Here is a 23,306-nt window from a genome sequence, read left to right as displayed (position 1 = left end):
GGTAATGCTGGATTTACCCACGGTTGGCGTGGTTTGGTCACGAGGGCGAACATAACATAGCGAAACAGTTTTGAAAAAAGCAACGCAAAAAGCAAGATCTCCGTTGCTTTTTACAAACTGTCTCGCTATGTTAAAGGAGTTTAACATAGCGAGACAGCTTTAAAAAAGCAACGGAGAATCTCCGTTGTTTTTTTTAAAGCTGTCTCGCTATGTTAAACTCGTTTAACATAGCAAAACAGTGTGAAAAAAGAGTTATAGTAATAGAAAATGTCCGGGCAACCGACTATAACTCTGATTTACAACATGCACGCTGACCAATCAGCGTGCACGTTTTTGAATATTTAATGGAGGGTTGTTGTATAATATGCAATATAAACATTGTCTCTACTCTCTCTAAGCAGTACTATTATAAACACAATAAAAGGAATTTCATTTCTTTTAATAACATCTTGTTGATGTTTTTAATCACTGAAGGGGAATTAATCTTGGCCTATAAGCATAATCAAAAAGCATCATGCCTTAAACTATGTGGGACACATAAGCAGACATGAGTATAGAATATACACAGAAAGAGTAAAGTATCACCCCAAATTCCTGCAAATTACATATGCAAATGTTAAGGATACACTACCTTTGAGTTAAGGGAAATATATTTTCCTGGAAACTCAAGTTTTCTATCTCCCCCTGAGGCAGTGCAACTATGATATTCATAATGTTAGTGCCTAGGGATGTAGAGTGAACCTATAGCACTGGAGGTATGTATCAATGTAAAAAGTTAGCTAGTGTTCCCTCATTTGTTTATACATCCATGTGTGTTTCAAATCCTCCTATACAAGGGGTGATATCGTGTGTGCACATCTGGGGAGCTCTAAAAAAATGAGAAGGCAAATCTAATTGCATCTTACTTAGATTTCAACATCCATTCTGAAACCTGATAAAGTATGATTTATTCTTACAGCTTATTATGAAATCTACTTATATTTTGCATTCAAGTTATACTGTATAAGCCATTTTTGTATTATGTTGTTAATAATTTGTACTACTAATCAAAATGAAGAGATGCAACTAAATGTATTGAAAACCTCTAGGCAAAATAATGCAAATATGTTTACTTATCATACCTGTATATACATATACTTGACTATACAAACTTGTAATCACATTTTGGTAATACTGAAATCAGAGGAACAAAGAAACAAAGAATGATGTTACACAAACTGTCTTTGGGACCATAAGATGTCTAGCTCTTAAACACACTTAAGAAAACACATTAATAATGTTTGTCTACTTTACCTAGTAGGACCATATAAGTAATCTGGGGGTCAGTTTGTGGTTACCCATCCAGTAATTCATTTAAGTCTGATTTACAGATGATCATACTATTGTTATGCCTGAATGTACAGGTAGTTTGCTCCACAGATGAAGAAAGTACTGGTTAATTAACCATTTTTTTCAACACATTTTGCAAATTTCTTAGCATAGCTTATAGCTTAACATCTCATTCTCTAATCATGTGTACATTAGTTCAGAAATACATAATAAATCTCACCATATGTATATGTGTAATGTGTGTATGGATAAACACATACATACATGTATATATTATGCAAAATAAAAGATATAATTGGAGAGTGATCACATTAAGAGATAATAAGACCTACATTTTAGAGATACAAATTTGACAACTATTTTTGCTCTTTTTTTATTATCTACTTAGTTATTTTTTGGATGCTATAATAAGTTTTACTCATCATTTCTCCATGCCAGATATTACCTTTTCTTTTTAAACACATAGATTTTAGGTGCGTCTGTATCACATATTCAAAGCTTCAAAACATCAAATCTAATATGGTCGAGAACATATCATCGATGTTTTGAAACTTTGAATATGTAAAAAAATAAAAATAAAAAAATAACTTACCTAAACGTTTCAAGCAGGGGGATAACCCCCCCTGCACCCCCCACTACTTAAATATACCAACTCTGAGATCGCACTACAGTGCATAAAGGGAAATCTTCCTTTACAAAGATTTCCGTTAAAACGTTTGATGTTTCAAAACTTCGATGATATGGTGCCGACTATATCAGTTCGAAGTTTTGAAACTACAATGAACAAATGTAGACCCTTTTAGGCTTATTCCAAGCCATTATTTTACTTGCATTTGTTTTTTGCCATGATTTCACCTTTTCCTTTCTAAAGGTGTCACACAGTGTTATTCTTGCATGACCACATCGACAGAGTTAAGCTGAAGGTTTATAAAAAAACACACAAACAAACAAATAATAAACACTATTTTATATTCCCCCACACCCCTGCTAACTCTATATATCAACTCTGAGTTTGTACAACAGCGGGGAAAGGTTAAATACACAGACACTGCTGTACAGTGATGTCACATGCTAAACAGCCTGCAGGCTGAAAACAAGGAAAAAGAACATTCACTTTTTTGAGCAATTGTTCTTTCAAACTGCAACCATATGAGTCCTTTTCAATAGATCAGGTTTACTGAAAGCCAAACTTTATATTGCTGAGACCATAAGATTGAAGTTCTAAAAATGTGATGATTTCTATGTAGATCGTAGTAAAGTGGAGATCAGGGAATTTATCCTTTCTGCACAACAGTGCGATCTCAGAGTTGGTATATGTAATTAGCAGGGATTATGGGGGTGCAGGGGAGCTTGACAACCTGCAAAAACATACTTTTTTATCTTTCAGCATTACAGATCATCAAATATATGCAGTTCAACATTCTGCAACATCAGTGTTATAGGGACCGTGTCTTTATATATATGTGTGTGTGTGTGTGTGTGTGTGTGTATGTGTGTGTGTGTGTGTGTTTGTGTGTGTGTGTGCGTGTGTGTCACTCCCTCACTTTGTGTGTATATTTATGTTTGTAATAATCTATTTCTGAATACATTTTGCCATCCTTTTCAAAATTATATCTCTGCAAGACTTAAAAGAGTGTTCTGTTTGCACTTTTGTAATGTTTGTGAAATGTTTTTATCTCTAATCAGAATGATTAATGATATTGTGACCCCCCCCCCAACACACTCTGGAGTTATTTTATATGTGTTATTAAATGTGTAACACCTAATGGAGTAAACATAAACCACCCTTTCATTAGATGTTCACCATACTGCTAACAAACTAAACGGACAGGTTTTTGGACAACTGCCCACCATATTGCATTGTAGCTTAGATACCATGCTATGGCATCATGCTAGGTATTTACTTACCCATATAGCACACTTTTTCAAAGAAATAAACAATGTAATGCTTATTTTAGTTATATATAAGTAGAATAATTGATAACTGAAAAGATGAGTAGGAAAGACATTTCATGTCTGGAAGTGAAAAAAATTAGGTGATGTTTCTATTTAATATTTTAAATAGTAGTTTTTATTGTATTCACCTTAATTTTAAATCTATAGTGGATGTTTTTAGAATAGGTCCAAGAGATTTAAAATGTAAAGCTTTAGTCAGCCTATGAAAGACCATGTGCTTTGAAGAACCCACATCTCTGATATTTCTGTAAAATGAAATTGATGGTAGAAAAAAAAATTATGCAGACAAAGCACACTTCTTTTGTTAGCTATGTTTTAAAAATGATGATGTAATTTCATTTGGGCACACACGCAAAAAGAAAATATGTACATAATTAGATGCTGCCTGAAATATTTTCTCATCGAAGAATAAGATTTCAAAGTCCCAGCCTCCAGATATATCAACCTTATGATGTGACACAACAACAGGCATATTGACTTAAATTAGCATCTTACTTACATCTTACATCTTTGAGGTTTTCCTCAGCAAAAAAAAATGTCACCAGTCACAATAAATATTAGAGGCAAATAACCAATTATGTTATAGAAAGCAGGGTTTTCAGGTAAAGAATAATTTTGTTCTGCAGTATCAGTCCAGCAAAAACAAAATATGATTATAACAAACAAAATATATAGCAGATGGCAAAGTGTGAAGGATCTTCATCTCAGCCATCATACAAATATAACTTTTTCATTAATATGTCATAATAATTTGGTATACTTACTGGTCATTTTAATCACTGCTACAGTTAATTCTTTTTTTTTTTTTTTTTTTTTTTTTTTTTGCTACAGACAAGTCTTAAAGAAATTTAGCATGCAATCAAACAAAACAAAAGCATTAAGTAAAGATGCATCTATTCTCCTAATTGTGAGTCTATTATCAAAAATGTACAAAAGCTAACTTATATCTTCCATAGTATGTTATACTTTGTTCAATATGGAAAAAGTGTGACCATATTAACAAGTAAAATAAATAAAATTTACATTAAAAAATTCAACAAGTATTAACAGCAACTCTGATACACTTTCAAGAATTTAGACGAAGCAACCCAGTAAGACATACATTCCAATACAAAATACCTGCACAATTCTCCAAACATAATTATAGACAGAAAATCTATACTACTGCTTTCTGTTTTTTTAACCTACATACTTCCACAGTGGGGTGAATTCCTACACCCCTTGTCTTATATATACATTTATTCTGAGCTTCTATCGACACTGACCATGTAAGTACTTAAAAATTAAGCATGCATTGAAGAACTTACCCAAACAGAACATTTGCGATTTTTCTGCTGAGCCATACTCAAACATTCAAAGTTGTCTATTTCTGTTTTTATGTCTCACCACTTGCTGTTTGAGAATACTCCTTATACAAGTCCCTGTGACAAATAAGTAATTTTACAGCATTACTCCAGTATCAGTATAACATTTTTCTGCTGAGCCATACTCAAACATTCAAAGTTGTCTATTTCTGTTTTTATGTCTCACCACTTTCTGTTTTAGAATACTCCTTATACAAGTCACTGTGACAAATAAGTAATTTTACAGCATTACTCCAGTATCAGTATAACATTTCAGTAAATGCTTGATGCTTTTCAAATGACAATTTGGAAAAGAAAAAAAACAGGATTAATGCATTAAAGGAGACAATATGAGTTTCAAGGAAATATGTATTTCATTAGAACAAAATTCAAAATAAAGGGAGGGTTTAAATAGGAGCAGATTACAAAATGGAGGCTAAATTTAAAGTTGTAAAGACCCTAATTCACGCTTACATAGAAGGTATAGCTGCTGTCTCAAACAAGAGTTTGTAGTTTTTGTAGTACATATAAATAAAAAAGACATAACTTAACATTCAAATTGAAAATTCTATAAAAAGTATACTATATTTGCTAAGATAATGTTTAAAACATAAAATATGTTTCTTGTATAAAGTTTTTCAACAAGTGCTTTAGAAGATGTGAGTAACGCAGACACACACACACACACACACACATATATATATATATATATATATATATATATATATATATATAGGTTCTATATCAGAAGACTGAAGAGACGTTTAATCGAACACCTCTGCGGCAACACATAAAGAGCGAACGCACTAAAGTGCAAATGCTTAGAACTCCAATTTCTTCCCCTGGGAAAGAAATCGTTAGCACAAACACACAAACACACACACTTTTAAACATAACAATGTGGCACACCCCCCAATGTGGAGGGCTGTGCCCCCCATACCCCCCTAACTAAATATACCAACTTCAAGATCACAGTACACTGTGGAAAGGGGCAAACACATGGGGATGGCCAAGCAATTTCTTTCCCAGGGAAAGAAATCTCTGTTTTAAGCATTTGTGCTTTAGTGCATTCGCTCTTTATGTGTCGCCGAAGAGGTGTTCAATTAAACGCCTCTTCGGTCTTCTGATATAGACCCATATATATATATATATATATATATATATATATATATATATATATTTGGAATGAGGTTTCAAATGTGTCAGTTTTATAGTTTGGATACTATAGGAGGATTGAAGTCATGTGATTTTATTTGTTTTTTTTTTAAATGAGAAGTGTGTGAGAGGTTTCATTTCCTGAAGAAGTTCAAGTGAATAAATTGAACAAAAAGTGCTGAAGGAATTGTGTCCACCTTTTCTGTCATTTCCCTGGCATTTTTTGGAGTTATACTATGAAATAAATATGAATTCAAATAAATGTAACACTTGAATATATAAAATGTGTTACCCATGTTTTACCACTTTCTCAAATAAAAATATTGTACTTAATAGTATTGTCAATTCTGCGCCCAGATAAAATAGAATAAAATATTGCTGCTCAGAATTGTGCTCAGAGTCTGCCTGCTAATAATTTTATCCTTCTTTTCAATATTAATATACTTTTCAATTTGAATGTTATGTTATGTTCTTTTTATTTAAATGTACTATAAAAAAGTTTTATGTTGCAAGTCAAGAGAATAGATTTACATGTTGTTCTTTTGTGAAAGCAGCTATACCTTCTATGTAACTTGCAATTTTAAATTTAGCCTCCATTTTGTGATTTGTTCCTATTTAACCTTCCTTCCATTTTGAATTTTGTTCTGATGAAGTTCAAAGTTATGTTTGCTTAGGATGAGTCTGACAAGGTTTAATCCTGAGACCACTTCTATTCACAATTTTTACTAATGATCGCAATACTGCAGCAAACCCTGCATCAGTTGTGCAAAAAGCTGATGATGCTTCATTAATCTGCTCAGCCTCCACAATCACAGAGCTCCAAGATAAAACTCAAGTAGCTCTTCAAAACATTGAAAGTTATCTAACAGTCCAGCAACTTATTCTAAATTCCCAAAAAAACAAGCTCATGGTTTTCCAGCATACCTCGACAGCTAACAATCTACCTCCTATCTGTATTTCCTCTTCCGATGGCACTAAAATAAAGCCCATTGAATATACAAAATGTCTTAGTGTCACAACTGATAGTGGACTTAAGTTTAATAAACACCTTACACTAACTATTAAAAAGGTGCATGTCAAACTGGGCTCACTCTATAGGGCCAAAACATATCTTACTGACCATCCTAGACTCACAAGAGCTAGAACTCATCTATTATCTTGCCTTCTATACTGCTCTCAGATATTTACCATTGTTCGCAAATCTGACCTAAACAGACTTGAATCTTGCTATAACAAAATTGCAAAATTTGCCACCATTCAATCTCAAAGATCTCATCACTGTACTGCCCTTTTCCAGATAAATTGGTTAGATTACCCTCATATTCTCACCCTGAATCAGCTACTAGCTGCACACACAGTCTTATACAAACCTGACAACTGCCCAGCACTATCTAATATTGTTCAACCTAACCCAATCTAATATCCCTTAGGTCTGCTGATAAAATACTCTTAAAGGTTATCAAAGCACAAAACTCTCATGGCATATCCTTGTACTCCCATATCATTGCCAAATAATGGAACTCTCTTCCACAGCATATCCTCTCCATCAATGATATACATACATTTAAATATACCCTTAAGGAAAATTTCTTGAAACATAGACTTTGCTCCTTTTCCCACCCAGGCTCACCAATGTCATACCCATGTTTGTTCCCATTTCTCTATACCTTATGGCTCTTTAAAGCCTTCTTACACTTAGAACATAACTTGTTATCACAAAAATGTATGTTAAAACTGTTTGTTTGATATGTTTACTTTATAGACACCATGTTAAGAACCTTGTAACTTGAAGTTCTATTTGTATGTGTATTTTATGTACTGTTATTTACTTCTAATATTTGTTATATACCAAATGTAAAAATATATGTAACCTTCTTGGAGCTTTTCTCCCCGGGTCTCTGCTGAAAACAGGCTTCTGGCCCAGTTGGACACTACCCAGTTAACAAATGAAATAAATAAATAAAATAAATAAATGAAAGCACTTAACTTTTTTATTTATGTATGACCTACAATTTTTATACTGGTTACTTATTGAAGCATCTTTTTTATCTGTGTAACTCTGATATTTGGAGGCTCCTACTTCTGGATTCTGCTTGGTGTTTTTCAAGATAGCTTCAGTTTTGTTATTATTAAACTTCAGTAATGATATTTCCTGGATTGTTTCCTATCTATTTATTTCTCTATTTGAAATTTTAGTGTCTAGTATAGCTAATAAAACATTATCTGCAAATAACTGTATTTTAGATTGATAATTCTTATTTCTAGAAAGTCACACAATTTTGCTATTACTTCTTATTCTATTAGCAAATGGTTCCAAGACCAATGCAAATAAAAAAGGAGACATTGGACATCCTTGTCTTGTACCTTTGTTTAAGGTAAATCATTGTGATATGTAAGCACCTATTTGACATATGCTTTAGAATCTCTATAAATGTTTTATTGTTTCTACAAACTGCTCTGAAAATCCAAATATTTCTAAGGTTTTAAACAAATAATTCCAATTGACAGAATCAACGGTTGTCTCAGTATCTAGATTAATTGAGGATATTTTTAATTTAAACTCTTTGCTAAATCTAAAATAGTTAATAGCCTTTAAATATTGTTATAATTTAGTCTACTAATAATACATCCTGTTTGATCTTTATTAATCAAATTATCTACTATATCCCTTAATCTGGTAAAAAGAATAGAAATATTTTACAATCTACAATTAACAAAGAAAGAGGCCTATATAGTGAAAACCAAATTCCTTTCATTTCCTTGTTTAGGAATTGACAATATTGTAGATAAGCAATTCTATCACATTCAAAGGAAATAAATTATATAACTCTACATTTAAACTGTCTAATCCTGGGCATTTAACATATTTACATTTCTCAACACATTTTCATCTCAGACAAGGAATTTGCTTTAATTTATAATAATATTTGCTAATCATTTTACTTTGCTAATAACATTTTCTGTAAATATCTGTCTATTTTATATTCATTTACATTAGTGTTTCCATCATTATTTAAGTCTTCATGATATATTTTAAAAATATGTATAATTTCATTAATATCTGAAGTAGCTTTATTAGTTTGTGGATTTTTAATGCTGTTAATTTCAGATTTTTTATATAATGCTTTACTCCTGTTAGTTAATCTATGTAAACATTTAGGAGTCATTGCATAATTGTGGAGCTTGAATTTTCAATTTTATGTGTTAAAATATTATGGTATCACACTATTAATTTTTTAATAATCTCAATATTATTAATTTTCATTCTTTGTCGTTCTAATTTAGTTTCTTTAAGTCTTCTTGTAATCTTAGTAATTCTTTATCCTATTATTTTATTTTGTTTCATGACCATTTCCCCATTGTATCTTCAACATACATTTTAAAGATTCCAATACTATAACCTTATTTAATTGTCCATTATCATTTAAAGAGAAAAATCTTCTATTTGTTCTTTAAGAGGACTACTGAATTATTTTATTTTCATCATGCAAGCCAAAATTCCAAAATGGTTTGAAATTTTCACAAATCCATTGTTATAATATTTAATGCATTATAATCAGAAGAAGGATAAGATATAATTTTAAAATAATTAACTTTATAGCTTGAACAAAGCACAGAGTCTGTCAATTTCAGTTTGTGTTCCTGGAACATAAGAGTAATGGGTAAAATGCTAACTTATCATCTTTCTTTACTACTAAATCAGCTAAATTGTTATTAATAATCCAGTTATTCAGACAGTGATTTAGCTGGTGCAACAATTTTAATTTTCTTTGGATTGTGTCATCCATACTAGTCATGCAATAAAAGTCAGTTAAATTTACACCTATTTTCAAATGACTCTATAATATATTTAAGTGATTGTTTGCTACGCCTGCCCCAACTCCAGGAAGCTAATAATAATTACCTGGCATATAAAGTTTATTATTAAACTGCATAACTACAATTGTATGCATTATTTTTGGGTCATTAATAGATCTTTTAATTCTGCCCATTATAGAAGTTTTTGTCCACAATATAGAAGCTCATCTCCTTATTTATTAAAGAAAGCAGATAACATATCATATCCACTATTATTAAGTAATTTAAATCTTTCTCTATCAAGGGAACTTTTTGGAGAAATAAAATATTCCTGTACTGATTTTTAAATATCGCATCAATGCTCTCATTTTATTGTTGCTATCTAATGCATCTATATTAATAGAAATCAAATTAAAGCTATTCTTGTTTTATATGAGGTACATATCTTATTTATTAAGAATTAATAAATTATAGTTGGCCCCAATTTACTGTTATGACTAACATTCTAATAACCATCTTGAGTACTACACTCTTTACTATTTTTTCTTGAGGTCTTTCTTTCCATGTACTAAATTACTAAAATTCCTAGAAAATAAAAACAATATTAAAACCAAAACATTATACATGTACATTACTGCTAAACCCCTACTATTCATGGAAATTAAAGTCCCTAGCATGACATGAAAACAGTCAAATTATTCAAACTAAACTCTTACTGAACTAAATCTAAAACCTTAAAGAAAAACTAGTAAAAAGCTTCTGCAACTTCCAAATGATTAATGTACTTACATTTACAAATAAAAAGACTACAAGTTTTAATTAATAAAACTATTCTATTACATACACTATAACATATTTTATTAAAATACTTAAAGTTAATAACTAATCTAAGTAACCTACACATCAACAGATAGCCCAGTATATATAGTACAATGCAGATCTGTTTGTAATGGATTCAAGTTAGAGGATTACCATATAAATGTTTACCAATTAAAATCCTATATATTAATATATTTGTATCACTAAATACCATATTTTAACTAAAATGATCTAATTATTTGAATTTATGATGTATTTCCTATTTTTTTTCTCTATTTAACTTATATCTAAAAAATGTATATAGGCTAAATATGTCTATTTCAATAGGTAGGCAATATTTTTTCATATAGATCAAACTCATACAATAAGTTAAATCCATTGTATGTTAATAAAGCAATAATAAATATTCTTAATACAGCTGAAAAGCTGAAAAACAACTAACTTAAAAATACCTGCAAATGTATCTGCAAATCCAAATATAGACAGTTCTGTTCATGCATCTACATTATCTTAACAAATAAAAATGTCTTAAACCATTAATTCTCTGCATTACTATTAAGCCAAATAACTGCAAATACAGAAAGTCTTCTGTTTACAAATATGAATGCACTTTCTTGCTGGGCTATACAAAATATTGAAAAAGATAATCTTGTTTCGCTATTATGAGTGCTTAAGCAGTACTGTTCTAAAAGAGTATCAGTTGGAAGAACAGTAGCAGAGAAGCATTAATAAGAGATGAACACATAGAATTATTTTAAACAATCATCAATAATAAAAACGTAAAACTCTCTTTTTACAAGTTTTACACTTCTCTCACTACAGTATATTACTCATTACATCAGTAATATACAACTTTCACATGAAACTTGAAAAGAGAAAAAAATAATTCTGTGCTTTTCTTATACATTACTCGGGCAAATATTTAAAATAAACTTGTTACCATAAGGTCATAGAGGTATTACCATTAGTATATTGTTTAAATACACCCATAACTACTACCTTGATGAATGTTTGCACTAAAATAATCTAGGATATGCAGTAGCAAAAACCACCTCCAATGTGATGTGAGCCAAGACATGCCTGCAAGAAAAGACTGCCACCCTCTTATCTGGTTTACTTTATTCATTCATTCATTTATTCTTATTCTTTTGGTTTGTAATGTACATGGCATTCTAATTATTATAATTTCAAACACCATATGAAACATTAGTAGATGGGAGAATAAAAAGTTAGCACAATGTCCACCAGGGACTTCAGTACCTTCATCACAATAGGACTACAAGGTATTTAAAATTATGCACAGCAGGGCATATATAATGCCACACCTCCCTTACTGGATGTGGATATTCTTTTTTTTCACTAATAGTAAGCCAGTAATACACAATATTAGATTTTCAGCCTTTTTACTTTAAACTTTTTACAGTTTGGAAAGTGTCGGATAAGACTGACATAACATCCCAGCCATTGGCTTAACTGGCAGCCCACACCTTCCTGAAAAATAATGGTGTGTAGCATGCAAATAATCATTTTACATTCTAGATAAGGAAAAGCTTAGTTTATAACTTCCAAGTTTATAAATGGAGTTAGTTTCTTAACGCAGAAAGGGAATTAAATGAGCTCACTAACTTTATAGGAAAATAAATATTTGAAAAATCAACTTCATTCTCAATGTCTGGAGAAATTGTGGAAGCAAATGTACAATGGCTTAGTCTTTATAAAGAGTAAATCTTACATTTACTAAGGGAAATATTAAGCAGTTAATCCAATTCTTTTACTTAGATTTCTGGTATAAGAGCTCTTCAAAGCTTTACACTATGGTAATTTGGAGCCAAAGAGTGTTGTCTCTACAGAGACAATTGTTTAAGTGATGCTATGAAAAAAAAAGTGAAATAAATAAAAGTATGTGAGATTCATGGTTGCCTGCATAGCAGAAATTTAAAGTCTACGTGTTGAAGGGTATCATTCAATGTGACATGTTTAAAGTCTTAAATGCTCAACTTCATATCTTGTCTTTGTGATTCCCTATTGCAACCTGTGTTCCAATTTAAATTACTAAAAGGTTTTCAAACTGTTAACCAATAATATTTGTGGATTTCAAGAGTCTTATCACTTACCTTTGCTCCTACATATATAATAGTTTATACCCATTATCAGAGTTCCTGGCTATTTTAGGTTTGGTTAGAATTATTTTTTTGATTTAAAACATAGCAACATTAGGATCTAAAGTCCAGAGTAGATTGTATAAGCCCAGATTTTCCTAGGTTGGTCCAGTCTGTTGGGTTTAATAGAACTAAGCTGAGTCTGATGCACCTGTTTTTCTGAGTGTAAACTTCAATATCTCTTCATTTCAATGTCACAAATGTTCACACCCTTCTTGATGTACACATCACTGCTTGACCTCTTGAACGTACCACAAACCCATATTGTAGCTGAGCAGCTCAAGTAGCAGGAAGAAAGCAAACAAGTGAAAATAAAGTTTTTTTTAACTAATTAGAGCTTCCCTTAAACTCATGTACACCCTTAAGTGTCAGTTATTCCACACTCATGCATCAGTGACAGAAAAGAACAAAGATATCAAAAAAAAAAAAGAAAGAAAAAGGAAAAACTTCAAATACTACTGACATTTAACTGATAGTTGCCTCATTGTGAAACTTACTTTATCTTTATTTAACACCAAGCTTCTATTTGATTTATAATATAAAGAATAATTTGAAATTTATAAAACAGTACTATATATTAAGGTTAAAGGTTTAACATCTGAATTTCACAACTAACTAGCATATTAAATAACAAACTCATCTGTAAGTGTTAAACACACACATACTTTTAACTAATCTAATCAGTTATGATACGTTGAATTGCATATAAAAAACTTGAAACAGAATACCAATGTTCACTATTTTAGTATAATACATGTATTCAAATTACATTTTAATACTTAACATGTCTTTGAAGCTTGCAAACTAATATATTTACTTTATTTAACTGACAAGCCCCATGCTCCAAATAATAGAAGCATTTATAGACAGTGAGAAACGTTTTTTATTTTTAAGTCTTTTTTTTCATTTTAGATGCTGTCTTCCATTCATTCACTTCACTCTGCCTCTTGTGGGATTATGCATTCCAGCCCATCTCATCTGTATAGTTAAGAATTTTATTTTTGCTAACATATATAGATACTTCTTCTGATGTGTTCAAAATGTTGATTCTTTCAGGAAGGAGTATTTTTATCCTTGCAGGAAATAAAATGATTTTGATATTATTATTATTATTAGTTGTAGTAGCAGGAACAGTAGTATTTATTATTATTATTACTGAGTTATTTAATCAAATGTAAACACATCTTTCTTTTTTTCATTACCTTATTGGAATAATCATTATCAAATTTAATTTGATGATCTCCTATTTCAATAGGTGGGCTGGAACTTTCAGCTTTTGACATCTGGTCTTTTTTTACACTAGACATAAATTTAACTACTATTGAATGAAGAAATGAGTTTTCCTTTTTTGACGGTACTATTACTGACCTATGAGCTTTCTCTATCCCAAAAGATAAAGATTCTGGTAAATTCAAGTTTTTATGTAACTATGTTGTTAAAAAGTTTATAATGTTATCTTTTTCATATTTTTCTGGTAGTCCATATATTCACTAATTATTTCATCTCAGCATATTTTCCAAATCATCAACTTTATATATAAGCCAGTTATTCTGTTTTAAAGGGATTTCAGTTTGAAACTCACCTTGAGTTATTTTTTCTCTTGGTCATTTAGAGCTTCTTTGATGTTATTAATTTGCAAATGTTTTTGTTTTATTAGTGTTTCATGATTGCTCATCTTGTTTTTGCAATCTTCCTTAAAATTTTCTATTTTTGAGTCAAGTTTATCCATTTTAATTGATATATCCTGTATGCTCACAATCAAAGACTGGATTTTTTTTAACAGAGAAGTCCTGAGTAGTACTTTTTGTATGGCTTATTTTGTAATCTTTTTCTTCTTGTCAAATTAGATAAATTCTGACAGGAATTTTATTTGTTCTGAGAACACATACTTTATATTTTTCTTCTCATACTATTTATAAATGTAAACTTAAATTCAGCAATCTCCCAAATCCTATTTTATTTATTTATTTTTGTCAGAATACCACATTTCAGTTACAGAGCTTTCTCCAGTTGCTGCTCTTAGCTAACCATTTTGGCCACATCCCTCACCACCAGTCAGTCTGATGTGTTTCAGTGATTAAATTTGAATGCATCATGGTGTGCTGTGTAGAAGTATTAGCTAGAGAGATTCTAGCTGCCAAGTGTACTTCTATTCAATGTACTTCCAACGCAACGTTATGTTATAAATTATAGTTTGTTTTATTATTTTTTTATTTTATCTCAAATATGTGCTTATATTTGATGTACCTGTGATTTTCTACATCACTTGATATTTTTATATATTATGGTCTACTTTCTGACTGAAAGGGTAACATCCATTGTAATTTTAAGCACAGGAAAATTACAACGAGCAGGATATCCAGTGCTAGCATGCATCATGTTATGCAGAAGCTAACATATTTGACTTACTACATGCTGCAGTACATGATGGGGACTGAAGAAGAATTGGTTTGCAAAAAAACAAGAAAACAAAAAAAAGAGAATCCAGTTAAAACAGTTACATTTGCCACAGAAGAGCCGAAACTGTTTCTAATACTGCAGATGTTCTAAATAGGATTATAGAGAAAGCTAAGGATAAGGTCACCATGCCACTTTATGTTTAGTTTCCTGTACTTCCTGGAAAAAGATAACCCTTTAAAAAGGGCTAGAGTGTATAATTAAGACCACAAGGCATCTAGTATGAATCACATCTGACTATACTAATGCCTTTCATCAAAAGCAAGAGATTATGGTTCAGTTCCTCAGAAGATTTAAAAAAGATTTCAGTGTTCAGCTGTGGTTCTCTGCACTCCTTTTAGTGTCACAGTGAGCTTACTCTGTCACACTTAACAAGTCCAAGGAAGTAGTAGTCTGTATTCACAATCCCAAACAAAATACCGTTATACTCTTGACTTATTGCAGAGACATCTGGGAAAAGTAGTGACTATGGGACATAAGAAATTTCAAAGGACAATGATATCTAGCCCCACCAAATCTCTGGAAATAAAGAAAGGGAAGGGAAAGAACTAAATTCTCAATATAGCAATTGAGAAGTCTATTTCTTTTAGCAAAGAAAATATATATCTGTAGTTTTCATCTCTGAACTTATCCACTGTCAAAAGCAAACTGAGAAAACATTGGTATTGGACAGTCTTTGAGTCGCACTTGAACTGCCAGCTCCACAAGACTATTAGCACTCAATTATGCATCTGCCCATAAGTTTTACTTTTGTACTCCCTTTGTGGAGGGGAGATTGAGAGTTTTGTGTAAATATGCCTTTTTTCCTTTGGGTTGTATAATTTACAAACTACCCTGAGTATGTGACAGGTTTGCTACTTCCTCACCAGCTAACTCTTCCAAGTACGTGAATGGTGATAATGAAATGATAGGCATTTTAAGACCTTTTGAAATCACTCATGGGTCATATTTCTTCAACAGTGAACTGTCAGAATGAGCTACATGCAAGGATCTGTGATTCAGTGTCAGGAATTGTCAGCTTCTATATTTAAGCTCGTATGGGTCTTTTCTGGTTAATAGAGAAAGACTTTTACTTTCCTAGGCATGTGAATGCATGTTCTACTGGAGAGGTATGTATGACTTTTTTGTAGACATCTTATGCAGATGTCATTATACGCATGATTGTGTCAGTGGGATACTTTAAATGCTTAGAATTATATGCTAGGATAATAAAGTGCATTATGAAATGCCTTTATTGTGGTGTATTTAAGAAAACATTCTATGTGATCAGAAATTGTATTACAAAAGTTTTCTGTTTCTTGTATTAGAGATGATGTTTCATGTGTTTGTTTATTTATTTATGCATTTATTGTTTATTTATCCTTTGTTTACAGGGCTAGTCCCATTAGGCTAGTACCCTCTTTTCAGGGGAGATCAGAGGTGGTATTTGTACTAATACAGAAATGTTTGCCTGGACATTGAGGATCTTCTTCTGCTCTTTGGAGGTACTAGATGACACCAGAGGGATCCTGTAGCAGTAAGGAAGAGGCCTAAGGGAAGCAGTAACATGGAGGAGGAAGAGAAACTCTATGGAGAGTTTGAAGGTGGGAAATGAGAATTTGGGGGAAAATGGTTGATATGGAGTATCAGGATGTAAACAAAGGCCCCTTTGTTTTGCATGATTCAAATGAACAGCACTTAGCTGTCTCAGTGTAGATAGAAGTAAGCAAGTCTGTTTGAGTGGTATACATAACTGAACTGTTGTCAGAAGAAATCCCATTTCTACTTAGAGGGATGAAAGTTCTTAGTATACTTGTGTTTTGTGTTATGTAATAATTATTATTTGGGAGATGTACTGGCATAGTGTACCATGCCTGTTATTTCCAGCCACACACTGGATTTGCTACGTTAGTTAAATTTGTTGGTGGTGTCAGAAGGGCTTACAAACGATGTTCTGTTAAAAATAATTCAGCAGGATGATCCAGGTGACAGTTCTGTTATTTCATGGGGTTACATGGCAGATACATTTTCAGAAAGGCTCAGGATGGTAATGTAGAGAAGGAACCAGGTGATGTGGCAGCAGAGAATGCAGCAGTACAAAATTATGGAGCTGTGACAGAAAGTAAAAGAGGAAAGCAGCAACAAACTGAGAAAGTAGAAAAGAAAATCCACTTCACCTCCATGACTCAAATCATATAAAACCAAGACGTATTTCTTATGTAAAACCAAGACGTATTTATTAGGTTAGCACTTTCATGCCTCAACAGACACTTCCTCAGTCCATAAAACATATAAAAAGAAATCATTATATATACATCACATTACTTTGAAATTAACCTATCACAAACAACTAACAATAAAATAATTTAAACAACCTCCTTCCCTTCAAAAAGGTTTTAAAGGGACGGGGCTGTTCAAACCTGGAAATGTGTCACTATTTAACCTAATGATCCAGTTTGTCTCCCTTTGTTCAAGGGGATTATTTAAGTCACCTAATCTCCCATTACTAACAAGCTGTTCCAGTACTTTAAATTTAAAATTATGCCAGTCGTTAGTATTCATAACGTGTGTTGCAAGTGCATTGGTAGGGTTATTTTTCCTAATAGCTAATAAATGTTCCCTAACCCTTTCTTTTAGCTGTCTTTTTGTTTTACCCACATAAAAACATGTACATGACTGGCAAGTAGCCAAATAAACAACAAAAGTACTCTTGCAGTCTGCCATGCAATGCATAAAGTACTTATAGTGGGTCACCGGGTGCTCAAAAACATGGATGTGTCTATACATATACAAAAATTACATGGACCACACCCAGACGTGAAACCTTCTCTAGATCCTATAGGAAGTCTATTCACATCATAACATAATAGACGTTTCAAATTACTTTTATTCTTAAAAACTAATCTGGGAGTAGGACCCACCACCTGCCCTATCTTATCATCTAACAGTAGTACCGGCCAATGCTTTTTAATAATTTCACAAAAATAACCATGATCACTAGTATAATGCATCAAAAAATTGACAGAGTCAACCTCTCTGTCACCATGTCTAACAAACTGCCTTCTTTCTCCATTTAATAAAGGCAGGGCTATGGTACGTCGCAATTGCATAACCTCCTTTGTCATATTATTAACCTCCTTAACGGAGTAACCCCTCTCCTTGAACTCATCAGAAAACTTCATTAAATCATGTTCAAACACACTCTGCACACTATCTAGTCTCGATGTACACATCCCCTGTCCTTTCATAATATTCCTAAAGATTCTACTCAAATGCATACTATCTCTACTTAAAACGTTGTTAACACGACATTTTTTTCTATAAAGCTTAGTAGCTATGGAGCCATCATCATCTCTGCAAATACACACATCCAAAAAATCAATGGCATCCATAGAAAATGTATACGTAAATCTAAAGAATGCCGTTGTGGTTTGTAAATAATTAACAACATCAGGAATCAGATCAAGTGGACCCTGCCATAAAATAAAAAGATCATCAACAAATCTTTTAAAGAAGACAATCCCCAGGATTCACGAAGCCTCCGTGTAAGAGTTATAACTCTTACACGGAGGCTGCAGTTAAACGGAGTGATGTCAGCATGCTTTGCATATTCATGAGAGCATGCTGAATCACACCTAAGTCTAACACGGTCCGTGTAAGACAGGAGGGGGCGTGTCCGTAGGCTGAGCCCTGCAAGCGGACACGCCCCCAGAAGTGTAAATGTGCCCAAAGTAAACACCCACAACAGAGTCCACGGAGATGTGAATAAACACAACACAACACATGCCCCCACAGACTATGAACATAAAAGATATATAAATGAACATGTTATATATTTTTTTAAATTGTAAAGATGTTTAACCGTGAGTGCGCTCGTTTGCGCGGGCGTGCCCGTAGCGCAGCTACAGTTAGCAGTCAGTGGGAAAGCATATAAGAACTAAATATGCAAAATAAGCCAGGAAGCAATAGCGTAGCGGTAGAGATGTTGGCTGCAGAGCAGGCATTCATGGTTCGAGCCCCCACAACACCAATTTTTTTTTTTGCAAAATAAGCAGGAAACAAGTCCGTGACAAATATGTACACATAAAACCACATTTTATGTAAAATGTAATGAAATAGCCCATTTATATTGAAGAAATGTGAGGTAACAAAAGAATAAAAAATGCCAGATGTGCCCATAGCTGAGCTACAGTTTAACAGGGTGAGTGCATCTGCCCGTAGGTGAGCAGTGGTTTAACTGGTGCAAAATGAGTGCCCGTAGCTGAGCAGTGGTTTAACATGCTAAATCTATGTGCCCCTAACTGAGCTGAGCGTAATATGCATGCTGATAGCCAAATGAGGCTTAAACCAGCGTACACCGTTATGCGCTGCGCAGCGCAAACAAGCTAACCGATGGGCAACGCGTTGAGCAAGCCGTATCAAAACTGCCTTTACACAGACACACCCCTCAGCATGTCTAGACAGTCATGAAAAATAAAAAGCAGTGGCCAGGTTCGAACCCAGGATACTATACACCATAGTCAAGGTACAGAACCACTAAGCCACGACAGCAGTACCTGTAAATGCAATAATAGCTAATATATAGGAATGAATACAAACTAGAGCATGACAATGCAGGTTTACTGAAGTTGATACAATTCCAAAATGGCCAATCACAGATATGTGCGGGAAAAATGGACTATATAAGCCCCATGGGCGGGAATACACAGCATAAACGATTGTAGAACAGACCTGCAGGCAGAATGTCAGGAGTAGGAGAGGGTAGTCACTTTTGAGCACAGAGGTGGGGTATTGAGGAGTCCAGGTACATGGCCTGGCTCCTAGTCCACAATCATGAGGCCCAAATCATGCAGGGCCAGGTTCTCTGGGGAGCATACAGGGCTGAGGCGTGGGACCGGTTGGCTCATGATCTCACCAGTGCCACAGGGATTCCAAGGACTGGTGAGCAGGTCCGTCACCACCATGCGGACCTGAAGAGACGCAAGCAGGACCAACTGAACCTTTGGATCCAGGAGGCCCGGCAAACACCCAACGCCCCACTACTGAGTAAGTAACATTTAATTATGTATGTAAAAAATTAAACTAGCTGATATTATGGAGATGTGTATTCCAATATTACTTCATTTATATTATAGCTGCAGGTGTCCGTTCTGTGAACCGCAGAGCCTATGGCGATAGGCTGGTGCGGTTGCGCCACCAGGCAGGTCAGTAATCCACTACCAGTAACTGTAAAGACATATAAAAGTATGACAGTCAGCAAAATAGTGCAGTGTAGTCAGTAAGGAATAAAATCTGCAAGTAACAGTGTGAAAGTGTATGCAAGTATTGCTTGATTACCAGAGTTTTCAGCCTGTAAGTTTAACCTAAACATGAAACTGTCCGACATATATTCTGAAATAAAAATGCCCTGCCTGTAAGAAAATAGTACACAACCTGCAGCAGGCTGAAAAGTATAGCTGCAGAAGATGATAAAATCACATGTGTGAAATATATCCCTGTGGAAATACTGAAACATGACAGAAGTGAGACTGCTGGAAAGGATTGTAATAACTACTGTTAAAACATTTCAATAAAGCCTAGAAGTACCATCCTGAATAGTAAAATGAAAGCAAGTGAGAGAGTGTGAGAAAGTGCCATGAATCCAGCAATACAGTAGTAATAACTCCTGAATAAAGTATACTGCAGTCAAGACAGAATGAAATGCATGTGAGATTCAAAACCAAACAGCAAAATCTGTTCAAAGTGTTGCTGCATCTGGAATGTGTATCCCAAAATCAGGATATGTTGCTCTCAGTCTGCAATATGCAGATAGGATGTTTGTCTGATATACCAAACATCCACACTTGTCTACAGCTATATAAAGCAAATGTAGCCCTGATGTAGCTGAACAAAGCTAGATATGAATGTGTATGAAGAACCATAAAATGTATATTGATGTTGCATTAACAGTCCTATCACCAAGTTGAAATAGTTATCATATAGGAAACTGTAGTTAGAACAGTAGTGTGTATATAACTGTAGCTATTAGAAATGTACAGCATATTTATTGTTATTCGAACGTGTTAATATTACTTTCTTCACCCCACCCTATAACTACATATAACCCATTCTATGTGAAAATGGTATGTGCAATCACAATTAGCACCCCTGGACGTTTGTCCTGTTGGGTCATATATATTTGCATGTCTGTTGATGCATCTGCCCTGTTCATACATCCACACCTGATGGCCTGTTGCCATCAATTAACCCTGCATGTTGTTGGACTGTGTATTTCTGTTCAAATTATGCATGTGTTATGCACGCTGTTCAATGGTGTGAATATCTGGGTGTTTGGTTAATGGGAATACTAATGCATGCTGTTACAACTAATTGTGAATGGTATTATATGTCACTAACCCAAACTGTCATGACATAATGCAAAACATAGTACGACAGGGAAGGCGGGTTCCAGCGGACCCACCTCTCCCACCTCAGCTGGCGAGTGCACCTGGCACTAGTGCCGAGTCCGGACCCTCCTCCGGTGGCCCTGTGCCACCTGCGGGTGGAAGCGCTGCAGGGATTGGGCTCGCCCCTCTGCAAGTGTGGCCGGAGGAGATCCACCACTCACCCTCCGTAGCGTCCGGACTGTGGTGCATAGGGAGATTCGGGACTCTGTCCTTGAGCCCCTACGCCAGCTCGAGGCACGGGTGGTGCAACTAACGGGCATGCCTGTTGCCCCGCCTACACAGCCCCCAGCACAGCCCCGTCCTGGGCAGTGAAGGAACAGTGGCAACTGCCTATGGGTGGGGATATCAGTTCCACTGTTGCCATCTGTGGGCTCATGGGCTCTGGATATCCAAACCTCCGTCCCCGTCAATTGTGTAACCCCCCACACATGTCATACACTGCCCCTGTATGCGTCTTGTTTGTCTTGTCTGTTTACCTACCCAACCTACCTCCCCAGCTGTACCGACTACCTTCACCTGACATACCACTCTCACCTGAAAAAAAAAAAAAAGGGCACTCTGTACCCACAAAAAATTACGCCCCATACATAGCTGCCCATTCCGCTCACATGTCTACTGGACATGGAACCTATCAATTCCAATTGGCTGTACAACAAGTATTATTGTTGTCCTGACACCTCTCTCAGGGGTGGAAGGTTTCAAATGTCACACCAAATTACATACATATGCACAGCTGTTGCTGATGAAGAAATGGGCAGCTATGGGCCTTACCTACATCCCTCCTGCACATCCCAAGCTTGTTTCCCTACTGTCTTACCCTGTTTTTGACCCCTTTTTCACCACTTTCCTGTCTCCCCATTTTCTTTTCTTTCAAAGAAAATAGCGCGGGTGTGCGCAAGAGTAAGCACGTTTAAGCGGTTGTAATCGGGTGTGCGCTTGTGTGCGCAGAGCTAACCGCCACTGCACATGCGTGAGCTCCGCGCAAACCAGTGCTAACCCGGTTACAACTGCTTAAAAGTGCCTTAGTCACTTTGATTGACAGGTCCTGTACTCAGTTCAAAAGCAAAATAAAAGCCCACTGTGAGTCCCGAACCCAAGACCTTGGCAACTGTAGTCTGCATGACTTATCACTAAGCCATGACTCTTATACAAGAACATTGTGCTAAAGTAAATATATCATGTAATAGTAGGAATGAATGTAAAGGGAATATAGATGTGTAGTACACAAAGCATGACATTTAGAATTACTATCAAAACTAGTGGATTTCCATAATAGTAGTGTGTGAACAGAAACAGCCATGCTAGTTGGAAGCTAGTAGGTAATAATGTCACTATAGCACCTTGCAAGACACACACATACTCACAGCAGGATAAGCACTGCCCATACCCCACAACCTCTTACAGGAACACATCTGGACCAAGTAATAAAATATGTGGAGCAAAGGCCCAAAACCAGGGACACATTACAAATAATGTTACAACAAACGCAGACAGTTCAGAAATTAACAGGGTCTGCACTTTGTGGGATGTTTGGAAGGTTATGCAGTCTGGAACTTGAATGTTTGTCACCATATTCTGACTTGAGCCCAGAGTGACTTGCCAGAAAAAGGTGTGCATGAGATATTGACCAAAATATGAGGCAGAAATGTGGACAACCTGCAAATATCTGTACACATGACGGGTCCGACACCACCATATTTGAATAGTTAAGAGCCTAGACATAGCAACAGTGAATGACTTACAGGGATGCCCCACAGACCCCATGTGAAATGTACAAACAGTAGGCAGAAAGGTGTAACACATGCAATGGTAACTATGGAGTCCTGAAAGTATTCATCACTTGCATGGCAGAAAAGTGTAGTAAT

General features: G+C 34.4%; 1 long non-coding RNA gene across 1 annotated transcript in view; it reads right to left on the bottom strand.

The window, feature by feature from the left end:
- Positions 1 to 23,306, bottom strand: part of LOC122813505 — a 1,588,111-nt gene that overhangs the window by 569,357 nt on the left and 995,448 nt on the right. The window contains exon 2 of the long non-coding RNA XR_006366698.1: positions 4,593 to 4,706. This is a non-coding gene — a long non-coding RNA (uncharacterized LOC122813505). The remainder of the gene's footprint in view (positions 1 to 4,592; positions 4,707 to 23,306) is intronic.

Source organism: Protopterus annectens, chromosome 10.part0 (assembly GCF_019279795.1).
Source record: "Protopterus annectens isolate FY-2018-M chromosome 10.part0, PAN1.0, whole genome shotgun sequence".
NCBI lineage: Eukaryota > Metazoa > Chordata > Ceratodontiformes > Protopteridae > Protopterus > Protopterus annectens.
Note: the sequence above shows the minus strand (reverse complement) of the source record. Positions and strands in the feature narration are given on the sequence as shown.